At 37.1% G+C, this 24,232-nt stretch overlaps 1 protein-coding gene across 9 annotated transcripts in view; it reads left to right on the forward strand.

The window, feature by feature from the left end:
- The window catches only part of UNC13C (unc-13 homolog C), an 839,460-nt gene that overhangs the window by 350,187 nt on the left and 465,041 nt on the right, over positions 1-24,232 (forward strand). For 2 of the 9 annotated variants that reach the window (XM_086321019.1, XM_086321023.1), the window contains exon 3: positions 5,057-5,097. The exons of the other annotated variants lie outside the window; for them this stretch is intronic. The gene's annotated coding sequence lies outside the window, so the exon portion shown is untranslated. The remainder of the gene's footprint in view (positions 1-5,056; positions 5,098-24,232) is intronic. 9 annotated transcript variants of the gene reach the window in all.

Consider the following 24,232-nt stretch of genomic DNA (forward strand, 5'->3'; position numbering starts at 1 on the left):
GGCACAGATAGAATATAGAAACCTATGAAGAGTGACTAGGAAGAATGTTGTTAAATCCTCATGGCAATGCATGCTACTACTTTTTTCCTTCTTTCAATTAACAGAATGTTAAAGTACAGTCTCATGTTAAGGGGTTGATCACTCCAGGATATCCTTGATTGACGTGATCTGAGATCTTGCAAAGATCAGGAGTCATTCATCCTCTTATTAAATTTAGAATTGAAATTCATGAACTTTAAGTCTGGTGTAAGATTCTGATGTCTGGACTTCTAGCTAAATAGGTATTCAGCAGTGTATCTATGGGCAGGTTTATTAATATCTATAAATTTTTTTCATTCACATGAATGAATAATTACAATCCACCTCATTTCAGCACTATGTGTATTCGGTGAATTAGTGTATGTAAGCATTTTACACAATATATAACATACAGAAAACAAATGTTCATTACATGCTAGTCATTAATAATCACTTCATGATTTCAAATATGCGTCAAAATCTCTGTCTTTGAAGGCTTCTTTATAGTTTAGATTTTAAACATCAAGCTGTTTTAATGAGAACTGAGGTGCTCACATCAGTGAATACCCTTTCTAACATGAGTGGATTCAGATTGCTGACTGTGATATGTCAGTTTCATACAGTCTAAGAAAAGCCAGTGTGGGTAACAGGACACACCCCAAATAAAAAAAAAGCTTTTCTACTCCACACTTGATGGGTTATTGTAAATAAGTCTTTTGATCTATATTTAATTTCAGAGTCATTCAATAAATTAAATAATAACAAATAAGCTGGTGAAGTTGTACAAAGAAAATGAGGTCTTATACTGGCATTAGTCATAAAGCCATGACTTGATACCTGGCATATATGCCTAGTGTGACAGTGGTGAAAAACTTCCTGAGGCTAATGCTTTTATTATCCAGGGAAACTGCAGATAATTTGAATTTAAATATTTATTAAATATTTCAATAAACTTGGAAAACTAATAATACTGTCACATTTTCTTTTTACGCATCTTAATATTTTTATAGATTGAAAAATATTCCTTTTTTGATATTTTTATGTTTTGTTTTCTATTGGATACAGTAGGTATTTTGCTGATTGTCGCTAAGAGTTTGACTTTTCCGCACACTTCCAGGTCTCTGCCATAGAGAGATTTATGTTTTTCTTGAAGCATACATCTTATGTTGGTTAACAAAAATTCTCAGTTCTATGTTCTTTAGTTATTAGAAAGTGACATATAATACAGTCATATTGTTGTCACTTGTAAACTTATATAAATTTGTGTGTGTGTATGAAAAGATGCTTTTAATATTTTTTTCCATATAACAGTGAAAGTGAAAGTGTTGGTTGCTTAGCTGTGTCCGACTCTTTGTGACCCCATGGATGGTAGCCTGCCAGACTCCTCTATCCATGGAATTCTCCAGGCAAGAATACTGGACTGGGTTGCCATTCCCTTCTCCAGGGGATATTTGAGACCCAGGGATTGAACTTGGGTCTTCTGCATTGCAGGCAGATTCTTTACCGTCTGAGCCACCACAGCCAGTCATATAATAGATAACAATATATAACTCAAAGGGCTAAGGTGAACCCAAGTGTTTTAGTTCACTGCAGGGCTCATCATCTGTGATTGCACAATCTAGAGACCAAATGTGTTGCTTGTGCCTCTAGGAAATCATGAATGGACAAAACAAAAGGCATTCAAGAGATTGTCTGTGCCAGTCTTTGCAGTGAGAAAGACATTTGAACTGTTATGGCCTTGTGCCAGAAGATCTCCTGGCAAGGATATTTAGGTCAGTTCCAGAAAATAGACAATTCCTGGATGTTACTGTGAAAGGTCTCCTGGGGTCTCTAGACTCAGAAATCATCTCCTACCTCCTTCTTGCATCTAATGCAAACTAGTTAATTCTGGTTAATGTGCTTCTTAGTTTCCACTTAATTCATTAGTTTTCTAATCTCTTACAGAGCTACATTCTTAAAAAATCTCCATATTTAAAATAATCTCCTAAATTACCCTTTATTGAAATTCAACTAGATTAAACACGAAGGGGAAATCTAGAGAAAACAGATGTTGAACAATTCAAGTCACTATGTTTAATTTTAACGTTTCAGTCTTTTTTACTTGAACAGGTAAGGGATGAGAGACATCCAGATAAAGTTATGCCATATTTTAGGATTTGCTTCTCTTTCTCTGTCTTTCTCCAAGGTAGTCAGAATAATGACCCTGCAAAAATCTATACATTCTAATTCATGAAACCTGTGAATATATGGGGCTTCTCTGGTAACTCAGCTGGTACAGAATCCATCTGCAATGCAGGAGACCCCGGTTTGATTCCTGGATCAGGAAGATCTGCTGGAGAAAGGATAGGCTACCCATTCCAGTATTCTTGGGCTTCTCTGGTGATTCAGAAGGTAAAGAATCAGCCTGCAATGTGGAAGACCTGAGTTAGATCCCTGTGTTGGGAAGATCCCCTGGAGGAGGGCATGACAACCCATTCCAGTATTCTTGCCTGGAGAATCCCCATGGACAGAGGAGCCTGTTGGGCTATGGTCCATTGGGTGGCAAAGAGTCGGACATGGCTGAGTGAATAAGTATAGCATAGTAGCTAAGACAGTAAAGAATCCATCTGCAATGTAGGAGATCCAGGTTCAATCCCTGGGTCAGGAAGATCCCCTGGAGAAGGGAATGGCTACCCACACCAGTATTCTTGCCTGGAGAATTCCTAACTTACTTGACAAAAGGAACTCTGTGGATGTGATTGAATTAAGGATCTTGAAATGAGATTATCCTGAATTATCTGGGTGGGACCAGTGTAATTATAAAGGTCCTTTTAAGGGAAACAGAAAGGTTAGATTGAAAAAAGGAGATGAGAAGAAAGGAAGCAGAGGTCAGAGTCATGTAAGGAAGGGGCCACAAGCTAAGGAATCAGGAAGCTTCAGCCTCTAGAAACTGGAAAAGGCAAGGAAAATGATTCTCCCCAAAAGCAAACAGTAGGATCACACTCTGCTGATACCTTGGTTTTAGAACTTTTGATCAAAACTGTAAAATAATGCATTTGTGTTATTTTAAGCCACTAAATGTATAGTAAAGGGCTTCGCAGGTGGCTGAGTGGTAAAGAATCTGCCTGCCAGTGCAGGAGATGAAGGAGACATGGGTTCAATCCCTGGATTGGGAAGATCCCCTAGAGAAGGAAGTGGAAACCTACTCCAGTATTCTTGCCTAGGAAATCCCATGGACAGAGGAACCTGATGGGCTGCTCTGTTGGGCAGTCCATGGAATTGTGAAGCTGCTACTGCTGCTGCTAAGTCTCTTCAGTCGTGTCTGACCCTGTGCAACCCCATAGATGGCAGCCCACCAGGCTCCTCTGTCCTTGGGATTCTCCAGGCAAGAATACTGGAGTGGGTTGCCATTTCCTTCTCCAATGCATGTATGCATGCTAAGTCACTTAAGTCCTGTCTGGCTCTGTGCGACCCTATGGACAGCAGCCCAGCAGGCGCCTCCACCACAAGATTGTCTAGGCAAGAATACTGGAGTGGGTTGCCATTTCCTTCTCCAGGAATTGTGAAGAGTCAGACACAATTTAGCAAATAAACAACACTACTACCACCAACAAAATATTTGTAGTACTTTGTTATAGCAACATATAGGAAGTTAGTACCCTGTCCCTCTGTTTTTTAAGATGGTCTAAATAATTCTTAAACTTTATCACCAGAGTACTTTGCATCTTCTGGAACACCTGCTGCTGTTCTTTTCAGCCTCCTGTCTTCTACCTTATCTAGAACTTCTCCAAATTTTGTAACAGAACCTCTTGTGCAAATGTACCACTATGACTGCTTGGGGATTGAGGTTGCTTCTGGTATCAGTCTAACAGAAGCTATTCATCTAGTATAGGCTAGGTGCTCAGTGCTGTACTAGGTATTGTCTTAATCTACTGTATCCTTTTTTATCTAACAGGTTGCAGTGTCTTTTGTAATCATGTGTTGAGTAGTTAACTTGGAGAGTGAAGTTACTTGCAACCTGAAAAATCAATTATTTTCTTGTTCATTTACTAGCAAAGGAAAGGAATTTATTTTCCTAGCTGGAGAATTATATTCTTAAATGTAAATTATAAGACCAGTTTATTTGGAAAGTTATTATTCATAAAGTTTTGCTGCCTTAAAATATCAGGTGGACACTGAGTCAACATCTGAGATCTAGATGAAAACAGGTATTACAAGTGGAAGCCACCTTTGTTCTGTCAGTCCAGCAGTTTCCAGAACTGTCACCCACAGAGGGGCCACTTTCACTAACAATTATGTATGTGTGTTGTCAAATTTGAAGTACAGTTTCAAGTGGTCTGGATTGTTGTACACTACTTGGATTTGATTTTTCTTAGCAACCAATCCACTTGGCACTGAAGTACTAGAAACAATGATAACTGTGATTTTCAGACAGAAAAAAATTCAGGTAGCTCTAGTTTAGAATGCTTTCATCATAATATTTTACAAATTGGTGTTTTAAGTGGTGAGATGCCAATATATCTACCTTTGGGTTTTTTGTACATCATGTACTATTGTTAAAATAATTTATTTAAAAATGGAAAACAGAAATTTTGCTTATTCAGAGATAGAATGAATATTTTGTGTGTGTTTTTTGTCTCTATATTTTTAAATAATCCATACCCATTTCATAATTTTCAGCTTCAAAAGTGGAATAAAAAGTCCAAATTCACATACCTTCTTTATCAGTATCTCCTTTCCCACTTTTCAGGATTAGCCACTGTTTACAATTTGTTACCTATTCTTCTAGAAAATTATTTTTCTCTCCCTCCTCTCCCCCTCCTATATATAAAATAAGCTGAAATAATTTTGTGTAATATTTATAAATCAAGTATTTTCACTTAAATGTGTTACCAGCAATACATAATTATATGCATATATTTTCAATATTTCTGGGAGGGTGTGCATAAAAAGGTGTAATAAGTGTTAACTGTGTTCCAGGTACTGCTATTTTTAATCCCATTATGTCATTTAATTCTCACAACTGTATTAGGTAATTCCCATTATTGTCATTTTACAGGTAAGGAAATGGAAGGGTAGATATTAAATCCAAGGCACACAGTGAGTAAATGACAGAACTGTACCCTAATCCTAGCCCTATCTTATTTCAGAACTTAGAAATTGCAGACATTTTCTCATCAAATAAAAGGTTATCATCTTTAATGTAATATTGCATATCATTCAAATATAATGACACATAATTTAAATTTTATCATTAAATATTAAGTTATTTCTTTCTCATTGTTATAAATAATGTACCTTAAAAATTATTTCACAAAGATAAGTTACTGGAACTATAATTACTGGATTACTAAATTGCCCTCAAGGAGGATTTTATTATTTTCTTCATGAACTGTTATATATTATTTATATTATAATTTTCTCTCTTGTCAATCTGAAAGGTCACAAGTATACCTCAAAAAAATGTATTACCAGTGAAGTTAAACATTTTCTTGTTTCTTGCCATTTGCACTTTTTATTGTGTGATTATCCTGTTATTTACTTTCCCTTTATCTTTCAGAGTAACTGTCTTATCTCTTAAAGTTAATGGGGATTATCTATATATTGAGAGTATTTTTGACTATATATCATAGTATTTTCCAGCTTATAATATTTTAAATACTGTTTATGATGTCATTTTGAATAAATTTTGGTCTTGTTTATCAACATTCTCCTGATTTTTGTCTTTGGATAAAATTATAAAACTATTCCCTATATCAAAATTATAAAATGATTTTCTTCCAATCTTCTTAAACAACCATTTGTGTCTTTAGTCTATATCAATTTATTTGAATGTATGGTATGAGATGAAAGAACTTCTTCTCCAACTATTTGTCTATAAATAACATTTATCAAAGAACACATTACTTTTTGCAGATATTTGAAATTTGGATATTTATGCAAAATAATACGTATTTGTAACCAAATCACTTTGGTTGTTTCCAGACTTTCCATTGTCTATCAGTTTTAGGGCTAATTCCACAGCTTCTTAAATTAAGTGTAGGCAATTATGCAAGAAAAAAAGTAGCTTAAAGATTGGAAATGAAAAACTAAAATTATCTGTTGAGGGAATGATTATGTAGAAAAGCCTAAGGTGTCTACTAAATTACTGGAACAATTATAAAAGTAGTAGAGATTAAAGGTTAATATATCCATAGTCATCTTTATATGCTATAAGCAAACTATTAAAAATTAAAGTTTTAAAATGTCATCAAATTGTGTCAAAACATATACATAGGAAAATAAAATTTAAATGATATGCACGACTTGTGGCCAAAAAATTTCTAACATGATTGAGAGAGGGTAAATAAATTGATATGTCATGTTCATGAATTTGAAACTACAAAACTGTGAAAAATGTCAGTGTTCTCCAATCTGATTCTGCTTCAACTTCTGTTATAATCCCAGGAATCTAACTTTTAAAAAAGAAATTGACAAATGATTCTAAAATGTACAGATAAATGTGAAGTAGTTGAAATTCAAATCAGTCTTAACAAAGAACAAGTTTAAGCGTATATGGTACTTGAATTCAAGATATAGTAGAAAGCTGTAATAATCAAGCAATGGGAATTGGCATAAAAATGAAAAATATATCGATGGAATGCATAGGGTCCAGAAATACACCCACATAATTGTGCTTGTCTGATTTTCAACAAAGGTGACAAAGTAGTCCAATAGGGGAAAAAAGTCTTTTCAACAAATGGTGCTGAAATAATTGATTATCCATATAGGGGGTCATGGAACTTCTACTTCTAACTCATGCCTTACAAAAGTTTTAAAAATGTCATATACTGAAACATTAAAAATTTTAAAAAAAGCACTTTTAGATGGAGTCATGGAAGAATATATTTATTTCTTTAGGTCACAGAAAGGATAACTATTTAAGAAATTAAGACATTAAAGTGAAATGAAGTGAAAGTCGTTCAGTTGTGTCTGACTCTACAATGCCATGGACTATATAGTCCATGGAATTCTCTAGACCAGAATATTGGAGTGGGTGGCCTTTCCCTTCTTCAGGGGATCTTCCCAACCCAGGAATTGAACCCAGGTCTCCTGCATTGCAGGCAGATTCTTAACCAGCTGAGCTACAAGGGAAGCCCAATTAGCCTTCAACAAAATTCTGCTCATGAAATGATACCATTAAGAAAATAGGAAGATGCCCTGGAGGGGGAAATGGCAAACCACTCCAGTATTCTTGCATGGAGAGTCCTATGGACAGAGTAGCCTGGTTGGGTATGGTCCATGGGGTCGTAAAGAGTCGGACATGACTGAAGTGACTTAGCATGTATGCATGCATCTTCATAATATACATATTATATGTGCATATACATTATATAGGTATATAACAGTGTATGTATTATTTCATTTACTTTTAAAATATCTCTGTGTGTGGCATACATTGGTACAAATATGGTAAAAAAATATATAAAAAGTTAAAATGATAGTTGGAAAGATTAGATTGTGAATGATGGTTAAAAAATTGATTTTCCCCTGCTACTATACAATTATATTTTAAAAACAAAAGGTGGTGGAACTTAGTTGATATTGAGACCAAGAGTTTGAATTTTATACCAGAAATGCTTGCTCCAGTTTCCTGTTTAGAGATCCACACAAATAAAAATTTTTTTAAAGAAAAGAAAAAGAAAATAGACAAGCGGTGTTTTAGGAGGAAACACACGTTTGACAAAGGACTGCATCCAGGTGATACAAAGGAATCCTACAACTTGATATTAGTAAGTTAACCCAATAAAAAATGAGAAAAATATTTCAACAAATACTTAACAAAAGAACATATAGGGATAGTCTATACACATGGAAAAATGGGCAACATCATTAGCCTCATTAGCCTTCAGGTCACCTGTGAATCTAATGTTAATTCAGAAGAAAGGTAAGCATGATAGATCCTGATGATAAATTGAAGGCCCATCTTGATAGGTTACTTGGAGAATTTCCTTGCCATTTGTTTTGATGTTGTTCCTATCAAAGAAGTAGAATCTGACAGATACCATCAAAAACTGTAGGCATTACTTACATTTTTTTTTCCATATAGATAAAAATTGTCCTTTTAAAATAGCCTAATCTGAGAGAATGTTTGGGTAAGATAAACAGTTGGTCCTTGAACATCAGAAGTTTGTGCTGTTTGGGACCACTTACACACAGGTGTTTTTCAGTAGTAAATACTGCAGTGCTCTAGGGATGGCAGCTGGTTGAATCTGCAGATATGAAAGACCCCTGGATGTGCAGGGCCACCTATAAATTATATGCAGATTAACTCCCCTCTTGTTCAAGGGTGAACTGTATTTGGTGGACTAATTCACAAGCTTATTTTATTGAAATGCATCTGATTAATAAGCTTAAATTTCTCTTGGTCATTTTGATTTTACATGCTAATGGAATTATGAATAACATTTTAGAATCCACCCTAAGAATGGGATTTTTCTCTAGGTAGAAAAACTATTGTGTTTTTTTTTCTTTTTTTCGTCAGTATTTTAGCATTACTAGCCATCTTACTAAGCTCTCTTATCAATTCCAATAATTATTCAATTGACTTCTGGTGTTTCCAGAAGCATTCTCTGTAAATAATGACATTCATTGCACTTAGAAAACTCAATACACTTAACATGACCTGAAAGTGTCCTAGTCTGCCTCCCTAGACTCATCTCATGCCCTTCTTTCCTTCCTTCACCCCTTCACTCACTGTTATGGCCTGTTTTGTTTCCTCAAATATGACAGTTCCACTTTCCAGCATGAGGGCTTTAAACTTGATATTTGCATTGCCAGGGCTGCTCTTAGTGCACTTTTCACCTCTCCTCACCAACTCCTGTCTGTACCTTAGATCTCTGTATGAGGCCCTTCTTCCAAGATGCTTTCCCTGGCCCTAGAGTTTATATTAGGTACCCCTGTTCTCTCACACAATGGCCAGGACTTTTCCTTCAGGGAGCACTTCACGGTTTCTGTGAATCTGTATCCTCTTTGTGATGATGTGTTTGATATCTATCTGCTTTCCCGCAATGTTGTAAGTGTCATATCAGCAAGCAGGATATCTTTTTTTGTCAAAGACTATATTCCTACATCTATCACAGAGTGTATTGTGCAGTAGGAGTGCCATAAATACTTCCTAAAAAATTGAATGCTATCAAAATGAGCTCCTGTTTTTTTCAGATAAGACCTTACTGTCACCTGTCTGTTTAGAAGGAAGGAAGAAAAGCTTGTCTCTATCGTGATATTCATGTCTGACAGTGACTAAATAGGCTTCCACTTGAGAGGCATTTGTATTTGAGAAGTACACATGTTAATGAAATAGAGATTTTGGCTAATGATAGAATTCTCAGACATAAAACTCCTGGGTGCTTAGAGGAGAGAAAAATGAGAGAAGCAATCATTTAACTCAGAGTTGCACAAGTGACTGTCTGTTTCAAGTTCCACATTTGACAAAAGACAAGATCTCCTAAAATATAAATGCTATGGAGGGAATATAAATATAGAAAAGGAAATGATCTATACAAACAAAGTGCCTTTCAAACAAAGGCTATTATAATTATATATGGTGCTGTGAGACCTTTATAAGACTGAAAACATGGGAAACAGGGTTTCATTGCCCTTTTCCCTAAAATGGCTAATTTTTCTGAGAGAGACAGTCATTTCACTTGAACAAGTTACAGGATTTTGTCTGTGATAATGTGTAATCTGTACTTGAAGCTCGTTGGATCTTAGATAAGCAATGGTGCTCAAAAGGAGCTGTATCCTGCTGGAGAGAGCTCTGCAATGAATACTCCTCAGACGACCCTTTATACTAGATTTTTTTTTTTCCAACAACAAAGATACCTCTTTCAGGAATCCCCATTCTTTCACAAATACTTAATGAGTAAATTGGCCTAGACTTATAGATGATGCTCGATACTCTGATGTCTGGAGGTATAAGCCTCTGTTTCAGTTTAGAGTCCGAACAGGAAGATAGCATTGCAAAACAGAACTGAGGAGGTTTGCTTACAAAGGGACAAAGTTCAAAGTGCGGATAAGGGAAGCCCACAAGGATGGGAATATGCATGATATACAGTAAAACAAATCCATTTTAAGTGTATAATTCAGTGAGTTTTGTCAAATGGACACCTACTCATTTAAACAGCAAACAAAAATTCAAAATATTTCTATTGCAAAACATTCTCTCTTGTCCCTTTATACTCAATCTCTAATCCTAGGCTATGAGCAGTCACTGAGCAACTTTGTCACTACAGATTAACTGTACCTGTTCTTGAATTATATAAGTGTAGTAATACAGTAAGTACTTATTGACCTCAGATTCTTTAGCTCATAAGTGGTTGATTATATTAATAGACATTTGTTTCTTTGGATATGTATTGTTCTACTGTATGAATATACCACAGATTATTGGTTTTCAACTGAAACATACCAAGGATATTTGGAGGTGTGGGGATCTTTTTTGCCATTTTTATTAAATCCTCTATAACTATCCTTATACAAGTTTTAATTTTTTCCAAGTCATTTTATATATTTTTAAATTTTCTGTGTAGGGCATTTTATGTCCTAAGAAATATTTTACCACTTTGAAATTATCAAGATTTTCTTCTGCAGTGTCCTTTAGAAATTTTATAGCTTTAGCTTTTATGTTGATGCCTGTGATCCATTTATAGTTAATTTTTATGTATATTATAAAGGTAAGAGATACAATTTACTATATATGAACATATAGTTGTTCTAAGATCATTTATTGAAAATACTATACCCAAGGAATTTTCTTGGGGATTTTGCTGAGAATGAGTTGATCTTATATGGGTGAATCAATTTCTGGACTCTCTTTTCTGCCCACTGATCTATTGATACTTGTATTTTTTTTAATGCTAATATCATACCATCATAATTGCTTCAGCCATCTAGTAAGCCTTGAAAACCAGTAGTGTATTTCTCCAATTTTGTTTTACTTTTTCAATATTTTTTCATTTAGTATAATTCCTTCCAATTTAAATTTTTACAAGTTCTTCAATAAAAAAAATTGCCAGGATTATAACTGATAACACATTAAATCTCTTGTCCAATTGCTGGTTGGTTGTCATCTTAAAATAATGAATGTTATGATCAAAGAACATAAAATGTCTCTCCATTTATTTAGGTTTTCTTCAATTTATCTTGACACTTTGTGTACAGTTTTTGCAAGTATTTGCTAAATTCATCTCTTAAATATTTCATGGTTTTGAGTGCTGCTATAAATTATACTTTAAAATTTTTATTTTCCATTTTTTGTTTCTCAGAATTAGAGGTAGAATTTATTTTTGTAATACTAATCTTATATTCTGCAACCTTGCCAAAATCACTAATTAGGTTTCATTTTTGCAGCTTGCTTAGGATTATCTGTGTATGCAAGCCTGTTTTCTGCATATACAGTTTTATTACTTCCTTTCTACAGATGGATTTTGCTTGTTCTTCCTGCCATAATGCAGTGACCAGGGTGCTCAGTGCAGTGCTAGGTAGTAGTGACAGAATCAACATCCTCATCTTGTTCTCAGTCTTGAGGGAGGCATTCTGGCTTTCACCATTAAACGTGTGAACAGTAGGTTTCTCATAATTGCCCGTTATTAAGTTCTTTTCTATTCTAAGAGTTTTTAATTGCTGCTGCTACTGCTGCTAAGTCACTTCAGTCGTGTCCGACTCTGTGCGACCCCATAGACGGCAGCCCACCAGGCTCCCCCGTCCCTGGGATTCTCCAGGCAAGAACACTGGAGTGGGTTGCCATTTCCTTCTCCAATGCATGAAAGTGAAAAGTGAAAGTGAAGTCGCTCAGTCATGCCCGACTCTTAGCGACACCATGGACTGCAGCCTTCCAGGCTCCTCTGTCCATGGGCTTTTCCAGTAAAATGGGGGGTGTGGGTGCCATTACCTGTCAAATGCTTCTTCCAAAGTCCTGCAGTAAAATAAGGTGGGTAAACCTCCATTCTTACTGCTTTTTGAGAAGCAGTATTTCACCATAGAGTCAAATGTGTGTCAGAAAAGAAACATGGCTTCAGTGACACTGAGTGGAGTATCTTTGAGGGTCAGTTTAGACACAGTGGCTGAGTCAATGTGTGTATGTGTGTGCATATATTTAGATGTTATTACTTCTTATTGGTTCCTATGATTTCATGTTCTTAATGTCATGTTACATGGATCTTGATACTTTTTAATATTCTCTTTCATACTTATTCAAAATGTTATTAAAATTACTAGTAAGAGCAATACAGCAACACTTACCAGAACTTCACCCTGTTTTCTAGAGATAATTTGAGGTAAAGTTGTTACATAGAGAATGGTAAAATACTGTCTCTATTTCTTTGACTTTATTTTAGATATTTAGGTTGTCATATTTAAAAAAATAAATGATAGAGTAGAAAAAAATGTAAAAAAACCCAATTTGCTTTTATGCAAATTACAGTTTCTCCTTAAATAGTATTTCTATAACTAGTAAGCTGCCTCATTTACATAATCAACTCTCACTTATTTGTGGAGAAATTATTCATGGCATAATCTTTTATATTTAATCTTTTACTGTCAATTTTTAATCATACCTTTGTCATTTTAATTCATGCCAAATTCAACAGGTTTGGTTCAGATGTGATATAATCATTGTGTTGTTGACTATGACATAGTTTAACATCAAGAGATAAAACTAAAATGCTAAGATTAAAACAAACTTGCACTTAAAACAACTGAAAATATATAAATAGCATATTATTGTTTTAGTCTAAGATTCTTAAGGTAAAATGAAGCCTTGATCATACATTAATTCCATAATTATTTTTTGACTTTGCTCTTAAGGAGTTAATATTAACTATTTGAGTAAAAGTGAAAGTGAAGTCGCTCAGTCGTGTCTGACTCTTTGCGACCCCGTGGACTGTAGCCTACTAGGCTCCTCCATCCATGGGATTTTCCAGGCAAGAGTACTATTTAAGGGAGATATACAAAAAAGTAATTAAAACAGTCAATAAGAATTTTAGTGGAAGTGGACTAAAGAAAAAGGGGAGAAGAAGAATACATCAGGAAAATGGTAACAAAGCTGTGACCTCCTGAGCTAAGTCTAGAGAAACAAATAGGGATTTCCACTTAAGAGTCAGTTCAGTTCAGTCGCTCAGTCATGTCTGACTCTGCGAACCCATGAATTGCAGCATGCCAGGCCTCCCTGTCCATCACCAACACCCGGAGTTCACTCAAACTCATGTCCATCGAGTTGGTGATGCCATCCAGCCATCTCATCCTCTGTCATCCCCTTCTCCTCTTGCCCTCAATCCCCCTCAGCATCAGGGTCTTTTCCAATGAGTCAACTCTCCGCATGGGGTGGCCAAAGTATTGGAGTTTCAGCTTTAGCATCAGTCCTTCCAAAGAACACCCAGGACTGATCTCCTTTAGAATGGACTGGTTGGATCTCCTTGCAGTCCAAGGGACTCTCAAGAGTCTTCTCCAACACCACAGTTCAAAAGCATCAATTCTTCGGCGCTCAGCTTTCTTTATAGTCCAACTCTCACATCCATACATGACCACAGGAAAAACCACAGCCTTGACTAGATGGACCTTTGTTGGGAAAGTAATGTCTCTGCTTTTGAATATGCTATCTAGTTTGGTCATAACTTTCCTTCCAAGGAGTAAGCGTATTTTAATTTCATGGCTGCAGTCACCATCTGCAGTGATTTTGGAGCTCCCAAAAATAAAGTCTGCCACTGTTTCCATTGTTTCCCCATCTATTTCCCATGAAGTGATGGGACCAGATGCCATGATCTTCATTTTCTGAATGTTGAGTTTTAAGCCTACTTTTTCACTCTCCTCTTTCACTTTCATCAAGAGGTTCTTTAGTTCTTCACTTTCTGGCATAAGGGTGGTGTCATCTGCATATCTGAGGTTATTAATATTTCTCCCAGCAATCTTGATTCCAGCTTGTGCTTCTTCCAGCCCAGCGTTTATCATGATGTACTCTGCATATAAGTTAAATAAGCAGGGTGACAATATACAGCCTTGACGTACTTCTTTTCCTATTTGGAACCAGTCTGTTGTTCCTTGTCCTGTTGTAACTGTTGCTTCCTGACCTGCATATAGGTTTCTCAAGAGGCAGGTCAGGTGGTCTGGTATTCCTATGTCTTTCAGAATTTTCCACAGCTTATTGTGATCCCCACAGTCAAAGGCTTTGGCATAGTCAATAAAGCAGAAATAGTGTTCTTGCCTGGAGAATCCCAGGGACGGGGAGCCTGGTGGGCTGCCGTTTATGGGGTCGCACAGTGTCGGACTCGACTGAAGTGGCTTAGCAGAGTAGCAGAGATGTTTTTCTGGAACTCTTTTGCTTTTTCCATGATCCATCGGATGTTGGCAATTTGATCTCTGGCTCCTCTGCCTTTTCTAAAAACAGCTTGAACATCTGGAAGTTCACCATTCACGTATTGCTGAAGCCTGGCTTGGAGAATTTTGAGCATTACTTTGCTAGCGTGTGAGATGAGTGCAATTGTGTGGTAGTTTGAGCATTCCTTGGTATTGCCTTTCTTTGGGATTGGAATGAAAACTGACCTCTTCCAGTCCTGTGGCCACTGCTGAGTTTTCCAAATCTGCTGGCATATTGAGTACAGCACTTTCACAGCATCATCTTTCAGGATTTGAAATAGCTCAACTGGAATTCCATCACCTCCACTAGCTTTGTTCATAGTGATGGCTTTCTAAGGCCCTTTGACTTCACATTCCAGGATGTCTGGCTCTAGGTGAGTGATCACACCATCATGATTATCTAGGTCGTGAAGCTCTTTTTGGTACAGTTCTCCTGTGTATTCTTGCCCTCTTCTTAATATCTTCTGCTTCTGTTAGATCCATACCATTTCTGTCCTTTATTGAGCCCATCTTTGCATGAAATGTTCCCTTGGTATCTCTAATTTTCTTGAAGAGATCTCTAGTCTTCCCCATTCTGTTGTTTTCCTCTATTTCTTTGCACTTTAGACAGAGGTATATGTTTTCACTGCCAGAAACACTGAAAGGAAATGAGGTTTAAACAAATACAAGGAGTCTGGGAAACCACAAGAGTTTAAGGGTGGAGAAAATCAAGGTAAGGTGGAACTTGTACAAAGGCAAGAAGAGATATAGGCAAAGTCCACATTATGAGGGACCACAGAGTATATTGAAGTGCATGGTATTTTATAGGATGTTTTTGAAACTCCTGTGGGATTCAGTCAGTAGCTTTGACAAGGTAAATCTAGCTTTTAGGGAAATCAATCTAGCATACTGCAGAAAATGTATTGTTGATTTGTGAGAATGAAGGAGGGAGGCCAGTTAGAAAACTGTAAAAATCGGGATTAAAAAAATACCAGCTCTAAAGAAACAGAGCAGTGGTACTGAAGAGAAGAACATATGCTCTGTAGTTATTTAGGTGGTAAAATTTAAAGGACTTGGGGCTAATTAAATATGTTGGAGGCCTATGGCATTGAAAGGGGGAAGAACAAACCTTGATTTAAATTCCATGTAAATCTGGATGTAAAAGGAAGAGAACAATTAACATACGTTTGGAAGGGTATCAGCCCCTAAAGTTACAATCAATATCTTGAACTTAGTATATCACTCAGGGATCCACTCCCGGTAAGTACTCCCGGACAAGGGGGAGGAATCACTGGAATTAAACAAAGGCTCCTCTCTGCCAAAGAGCCAGAGGAAAGAATACCCTTGCAGATGCCCCTCAGAGAAGCTCAGCAACCCCCAATGATAGGGGAGGACGGTAATTATCACCAAGCTCCTGTAACCTATTACTGTCAGCCCTTTTCATCAACTGATATACTGAACTGGCAAAACCACACCCTCTCTTACTTGGTGGAACCCCAGGGCATGACTAGACTAATGGAGACTATTTTCCGCACTCATTGACCAACCTGGGACGATATAATGCAGTTACTAGTATCTCTCTTTGCCTGGAAAATCCCATGGACGGAGGAGCCTGGTGGGCTGCAGTCCATGGGGTCGTTAAGAGTCAGACACAACTGAGCGACTTCACTTTCACTTTTCACTTTCATGCATTGGAAAAGGAAATGGCAACCCACTCCAGTGTTCTTGCCTGGAGAATCCCAGGGATGGCGGACACAGAGTCGGACACGACTGAAGTGACTTAGCAGCAGGGTAGTAGGTACGTGAAAATTTAAATACATAGGTCTTTATAATGGTGAAGACAGCTAGGCATCTGCAGAAGTCAATTGTATCTCATTTTACAGTGCTGGAAGGATGTATAATCCCCTGTCACTAACATGTCCTGTGAGATAAATGTTATCATTCACATCTGAAAGGATCTTCTTAGAGAGATTATCTACCCAAAGTTACTAAGTAGCAGAACTAAAATTTGAAACCAAGTGTACTGAAATCCATGTAATTTCCAGGATTTTAAGAGAAAATTTTATCAGAATTCAGTGGAGGGAGAAAATAACCACTGTACTGAGCTTATGATGTTAGGATGAAAGGATGCCTTGAGATCATCTGGTTTCTGATTCTGTCCTCCAAAATTTTCCTTGAGTATAATCCATCACCCCAAGCTGGATCTAGAATTTTGCCAAGAAGTCAGTGATACAAACCTTTGTCCTTAAAGGTTATCTTCATAAAAAACAAAAAAACAAAAAAACAAAAAAAACTTATGCAACAGCATGATGTACATCATGTTTTACAAGGTTGTCATATGTATCAGTTGTGAGGGACATTGTTAACTGTTATAATTTTTACATTGTTATCAACAGTATGCCCCATTCACTTTCAAAAGAGTTTGCCAGTTAAGGTGAACTTAGGGAAGCTCAGTTCCTATAGTAACTGGATCACTGTATCCAAATTCATTTGAAACTGATCTTTTCTAAAACATACTTTTTATTAAATTACTGAGGGCATCTAACTTTCTCACAACTTTTTGTTAAATTACTGAGGGCATCTACTTTCTCACACTGTGTAATATAAAACACTGAGTTAATAGTCCAAAGATCAGTTGTAAAGCATGAAACTAGAGCAAAGTGGGGTGGGTGGCTAGACTCTGCTGTCCTATATGGTGGCCGCTTACCACAAACAAATATCAAGCACTTGAAATATAGCTAGACCAAATTGAAATGTGCAGTAAGTATAAAATACATACTGGATTGTAAATAATTTAAAACGCAAAATATCTTAATTTTTTATCAATTACATGTAAAAATAAAAATTTGAATATATTAAGTCTAATAAAACACATTTCACTTTATTTTGACTTCCCTGGTGGCTCAGACGGTAAAGCATCTGTCTACAATGTGGGAGACCTGAGTTCCATCCCTGGGTCGGGAAGTTCCCTGGAGAACGAAATGGCAACCCACTCCAATACTCTTGCCTAGAAAATCCCATGGACAGAGGAGCCTGGTGTCCATGGGGTCGCAAAGAGTCGGACACAACTTAGTGACTACACTTTCACTTTCTTTTTCACTTTCACTTTATTTAGTATCACTACTGCATTATCTTTCTTTTGGATGATGCTGAGGTCTAGAGACAGGATCATTACTTTATGTTAAAGCCTGGTTCATTATCTCTGCTGTGCCAAGGTGGAGTGAGATTTTGTTGATTTATAGGGGTATATTCTAGGAATTCTAGGAATCAGCTAACTAAAATGGACTGGAATGGGTGAATTTAACTCAGATGACCATTATATCTACTACTGTGGGCAGGAATCCCTTAGAAGAAATGGAGTAGCCATCATGGTCAACAAAAGAGGCCAAAATGCACTACAAGACTGGGAGCTGACTGTGGCTCAGATCAGGAACTCCTTAGTGCCAAATTCAGACTTAAATTGAAGAAAGTGGGGAAAACCACTAGACCATTCAGGTATGACCTAAATCAAATCCCTTATGATTATACAGTGGAAGTGAGAAATAGATTTAAGGGACTAGATCTGATAGACAGAGTGCCTGATGAACTATGGATGGAGGTTCATGACATTGTACAGGAGACAGGGATCAAGACCATCCCCATGGAAAAGAAATGCAAAAAAGCAAAATGGCTGTCTGAGGAGGCCTTACAAATAGCTGTGAAAAGAAGAGAAGCAAAAATCAAAGGAGAAAAGGAAAGATATAAGCATCTGAATACAGAGTTCCAAAGAACAGCAAGGAGAGATAAGAAAGCCTTCCTCAGCAGTCAATGCAAAGAAATAGAGGAAAACAACAGAATGGGAAAGACTGGAGATCTCTTCAAGAAAATTAGAGATACCAAGGGAACATTTCATGCAAAGATGAAGGACAGATATGGTATGGACCTAACAGAAGCAGAAGATATTAAGAAGAGGTGGCAAGAATACACAGGAGAACTTTACAAAAAAGAGCTTCATGACCCAGATAATCACGATGGTGTGATCACTCACCTAGAGCCAGACATCCTGGAATGTGAAGTCAAGTGAGCCTTAGAAAGCATCACTATGAACATAGCTAGTGGAGGTGATGGAATTCCAGTTGAGCTATTCCAAATCCTGAAAGATGATGCTGTGAAAGTGCTGTACTCAATATGACAGCAAATTTGGAAGACTCAGCAGTGGCCACAGGACTGGAAGAGGTCAGTTTTCATTCCAATCCCAAAGAAAGGCAATGCCAAGGAATGCTCAAAGTATTGAACAATTGCACTCATCTCACATGCTAGTAAAGTAATGCTCAAAATTCTCCAAGCCAGGCTTCAGCAATATGTGAACTGTGAACTTCCAGATGTTCAAGCTGCTTTTAGAAAAGGCAGAGGAACCAGAGATCAAATTGCCAACATCTGCTGGATCGTGGAAAAAGCAAGAGAGTTCCAGAAAAACATCTATTGCTTTATTGACTATGCCAAAGCCTTTGACTGTGGGGATCACAACAAACTGGAAAATTCTGAAAGACATGGGAATACCAGACCACCTGACCTGCCTCTTGAGAAACCTGTATGCAGGTCAGGAAGCAACAGTTAGAACTGGACATGGAACAACAGACTGGTTCCAAATAGGAAAAGGAGTACATCAAGGCTGTATATTATCACCCTGCTTATTTAACTTCTCTGCAGAGTACATCATGATAAACGCTGGGCTGGAAGAAGCACAAGCTGGAATCAAGATTGCTGGGAGAAATATCAATAACCTTAGATATGCAGATGACACTACCCTTATGGCAGAAAGTGAAGAGGAACTAAAGAACCTCTTGATGAAAGTGAAAGAGGAGAGTGAAAAAGTAGGCTTAAAGCTCAACATTCAGAAAACAAAGATCTTGGCATCTGGTCCCATCACTTCATGGGAAATAGATGGGGAAACAGTAGAAAGTGTCAGACTTTATTTTTTTGGGCTCCAAAATCACTGTAGACGGTGATTGCAGCCATGAAATTAAAAGATGCTTACTCCTTGGAAGGAAAGTTATGACCAACCTAGATACCATATTGAAAAGCAGAGATATTACTTTGCCAACAAAGGTCCGTCTAGTCAAGGCTTGGTTTTTTCCAGTGGTTATGTATGGATGCGAGAGTTGGACTGTAAAGAAAGCTGAGCACTGAAGAATTGATTTTTTTGAACTGTGGTGTTGGAGAAGACTCTTGAGAGTCCCTTGGACTGCAAGGAGATCCAACCAGTCCATCCTAAAGGATATCAGTCCTGGGTGTTCATTGGAAGGACATGCTGAAGCTGAAACTCCAGTACTTTGGCCACCTCATGCGAAGAGTTGACTCGCTGGAAAAGACTCTGATGCTGGGAGGGATTGGGGGCAGGAGGAGAAGGGGACGACAGAGGATGAGATGGCTGGATGGCATCACCGACTCGATGGACATGAGTTTGAGTGAATCCTGGGTGTTGGTGATGGACAGGGAAGCCTGGCGTGCTGCGATTCATGGGGTCGCAAAGAGTCGGACACGACTGAGCAACTGAACTGATGGGTATAGAAGTGTTGGTTTTATCCTACCTTGCTGGTCATCTCTCTTTGTTTCATCGTCTATTTACATGTTAAAACAACAATTAATTTTATTGTAGAAAGAACTGTCTAGTATCCTGTAACCTCCAATGCAGAACTTATAGTTAAAAACTTAATTAGGCTTTAATTAAGTGCTCAATTGCTTAAGCTTGATGCCCAACTGATATCATAACAGCAAAGATTAGCATTTATATTTATAAAAGGGCTCTTATAAGAGCTAAAATATAAAAAGTCATGTGTTTAATCCTCCCAGAAACCCTGTAAGAGAAGTACTGTGAGTAATGTAATTTTACAGATGAGCAAAGTGAGGCACAGGGAAGTTAAACGTGTTGCCCAGGCCTAACGGGTAATGTGTCAGAGACAGAGATTTGAATCCAGGAAGCCCAATCAGAATCTGGTTTCTTTCTTCAGCATCAGTAGCCCAAGACACAGTTCACTGGAATGGATTAGCTCCTTTAATATCTCTAGCATTCAGTTAATCTAGGACTCAGTCTTTCCCAAGTTCTGTTTGTCCAAAGCACTAAAGAGGCAACAGGGCACATGTGGGAATCATGGCGCCAGCCTCCCAGAACCACACAATTCAGAAGCTGTTATTTCCTCTGAAATAAGTTCATTTCTTTATCAAAAGTATATTCTCCTCTTAATTTTTCTAGTCACGAACCATTTTTTATACATGTAAGCAAATGAGAGTTTCACTAAGATTCTAAATAGCCAGAGTTCATAGACTTTTACTCTCAGTTGATTTAGAGGAAACCTCACATGAGATTAAATTTTGCTTTTACCAGATGTTTCAAAATCCTTCTGTCAGGGTCAAGCCTACTGACCCCACATGTTTCTACTTGCACTTCTCAAGTTTGTGATTCTAGGAGCAATGAGAAGCAAAATGATGTACACCTTTATTTCTGCTCAGTTCCCCAGGCCTTGGCTAATCTTCATGACACCAGTGGGGCCAAAATATTTCCTCTGCATCACTTATTTTCTTGCTACAGCTGAAAATAACTTACCATGGACAAAGAAAATATTGATTAGTCCTGGATGAAAAATAGACTAAAGAGTGAAAATTTTATAACAACCACAAGAGGAACAGAACCCATGGAAGGCAATCAAGCATTAGTAGCAATATCTTATTTGCCCCCAAAGTACCCATAAAAAGAGTAAACCAAAATCCATGGTTTTGAGATGAATATCTCCTGATGCTGAAAGAATCTTCTTTGCTGTGCACCTAATATCAGTTATAGTCACATTACTTAGAGCCTGCTTCTCTCAGTAAAACACTTCACCTCTCAAATGCTAGTTCATCAACTAAGCTCCTTTATGTTGTTTAAAATTATGTTCAATGGCATAATGACCAGTAGGGCTTCCCAGGTGGCTCAGTGGTGAAGAATCTGCCTGCCAAGCAGAAGATGCGGGTTCAATCCCTGGTTTGGGGAGAACCCCTGGAGAAGAAAATGGCAACCCACTTTAGTATTCTTGCCTGGAAAACCCCATGGACAGTGGAGCCTGGTGGGCTATAGTTCATGGAGTCACAAAGAGTCAGGCACAGCTTAGTGACTAAACAGAAACAATAAATGACCAGTAATCTTTGAAATTCCATCTCTCCATAAGCTTTTATTTTTATTTTGAATTCCAAGTTGCCAATACAAACATTTCTTAATATCTGGATGAGTGTTTGATACCTTAATGTAGGGTTCTCTGGTAAATCTGGTATAGAGCACGTAGCTTAGACCAGAGATAGAAGTGAATCTCAACATTCCTGCCAAGTCTGAATATAAATATTGGAGAGTTCTATTGGCTTTGGCAGACAGCCAACTTGGGTGTTAATTGAAGAGAGGGTGATAAAAACAGCAGGGTAGGATGTAAGCCTACCAAACCACCAACTTTCAAGGAGAAGAAATCTGGGGGAAAGTAAGAGGCAGAGAAGAAAAGGGAGAGTAAGATCATTACCTTAATGTATAAACAGGACATGGAAATCAGATTTTAATGCAGAACAATCCTAGGCTATTATAGCTGACCTGACATTAGAACTTGACCAATTAAAATTCTTTACTCATCAATAAATGAGGATGTGTTTGAACAGGGAGGGTGTCGGAAGAGAAGAGGCACCTGTCCCCCAAAACCCTGTTGTTGTCCAAGAGCTCTTACCATTCCCAAGGAGATAAATAGAACTGAGAGTAAGCATTTAGAAAAACGTTAAAGTGATTTACCAACATTCAGATCCATGACCAGGGGCCCATCTGATTAAGCAGGGGTATGAAGCATGTAGTGCAGACTGCATACTAGTTATGAGTAAGAAGACCACAGAGTGGTTTATCATGGATAGGATTTTTAAAAACTAAATCTTGCCATCACCATAGTTTGCCTAAGAAGTAGGCAAATTTTTTTGCCTTCTGTAGTAGTACAAAACATATTTTTAGTGCCTAAAATAATGTCTGTCATATTTAGGGTTTCTCTTCCTCTACCCCTTAGACAAACTGCCCTTTACTCCATGTAGGTGTTTGCCCTTCATTTCACTTATGTTTTTGTAATAGCCTTCATTTAAACCCCATAGAATCATAGATTTTAACATCCTGAAAAGAATCATAAGGGTCAGACAGTCTGACATCCATTTTTAGCCAGAGTCTTCAAACTGTAGATTTTTTTTCTCTTTACAGTGAATAGAACTTGACAGTAGTTGTTTCTCATGATGTATAACAATGTATTTCCCACTTTTTAGTAGCATATCTAGATCACACTGTAGACTTGCATCTTCTGGAAAATAAGAGCCAGTTTCACTGAAGGTATTGGGATTATTATCTTCCATCAGAGACTATATGCCTTTTTACTTGTGTTATCCATTCTGGTTTTTAATCTTTTTGAGTTTTGGGGTCTCGCTTACTTTGGCCCTATAGTCTGCAGTCACATTTTATAATATCTTCTTTAACTCTTATTCACATTTTATAATATTTCTTCAGATATTATATATAAAAAATAGGGTTGGGGAAATTGTTGAAAGATGCATCCCTGTATCAAAAAGTTCTTAAGGAAAAATTATAATTCTAATAATTCTTATTCACACTAAGAATGAAAAAATTAGGTCTGTTGGGCTGTCGTTCATAAAAGTTTGCATTGAAGAACAGATTTCACATGACCAAGTAATACCTTAAACTACAAGTATGGTATAGATTTAATATTTGAGAACTAAGACATCATATCTAGAGTTAAGATTTTGTTTCACCATGCAGTCATGATCTCCACCTTGTTCTTTGGAGTAAGAAGATAGATGTTTTATGGGATATGTTTTATAGTAAAAGAAGCAGGGATGCTACCCATGAAAAATCATCAAATTAAGGTGAAGAGAGTTTAACAGTCTTTATCAAATGAATACCAATAATTCTGACAGATACTCCTAAGCTATCTTTAAACTGGCAAACTGGATATATGATTAGATTGCTTAACTCTTAATATCTCAAATGAATACTTTTCTGTGGTTATATTCTAGGAATCTGAAAACCTAGAATGTTTCAAAGGCATTCTGAATGAAGGGCTGCAAAACTGTATCTATCTAAAAGTAAGAATGAGTATTTGTGGATAATACTATGCATTTGTCTCAGGGTTAATATGGCGAAAGAGAACTGATCCTATATAGGTACTATTTCATAAAATAGTGCCACTACTGGCCTAACTAATAATAGTGACAAAACATTATGGTGATGGTAATATAACCGTTACCAGAGCTACCATATGAAGAGACTGGGATGATGACTTCATCAGTTGATTGGGTTCTACCTTGATACTCAAAGAGAATTTTTACAGTTCAGAATTTCATAAGCGCCCCCCCGCCACACACACACATATGGGCTAAGGCAACTTCCCATCCTCTTGAGAAAGGACTACGTATTGCTACTTATATTAATATGAGCTTATAAATAATAAATACAGAGATAACCATGTTATATTTATATTGTGAGTCACCAGTCTCTCTCGCTTAGAGATTAAAGAGCAGTCCTAAGCTAATTCAGAGGAAAAGCAGAGACAAGCAGAACTTGATTTTTCCACTTTTACTCCAGAGTGCACTATCTTCTATGGGTCTATTTCCTGATAAATTAGCTCTAAAGTTTTATTGAAACATCACATGTATAAACTTTAAAAAAAAGAGAATATGATTTACAGCTAATTTTTCAAAAGAAACAATGGGTGCCAGCAGAAAATGACATCTTTAAATACTAAATTATTTTTTAAAAGTCCACCTAGAATTCTATCCTGTATAACTTTATAACCAGAGAAATTAACCTTTAACATAAACTGAA

This window comes from Bos grunniens, chromosome 10, assembly GCF_055505025.1.
Source record: "Bos grunniens cultivar Pamir isolate PY7600 chromosome 10, Bosgru_T2T1.0, whole genome shotgun sequence".
NCBI lineage: Eukaryota > Metazoa > Chordata > Mammalia > Artiodactyla > Bovidae > Bos > Bos grunniens.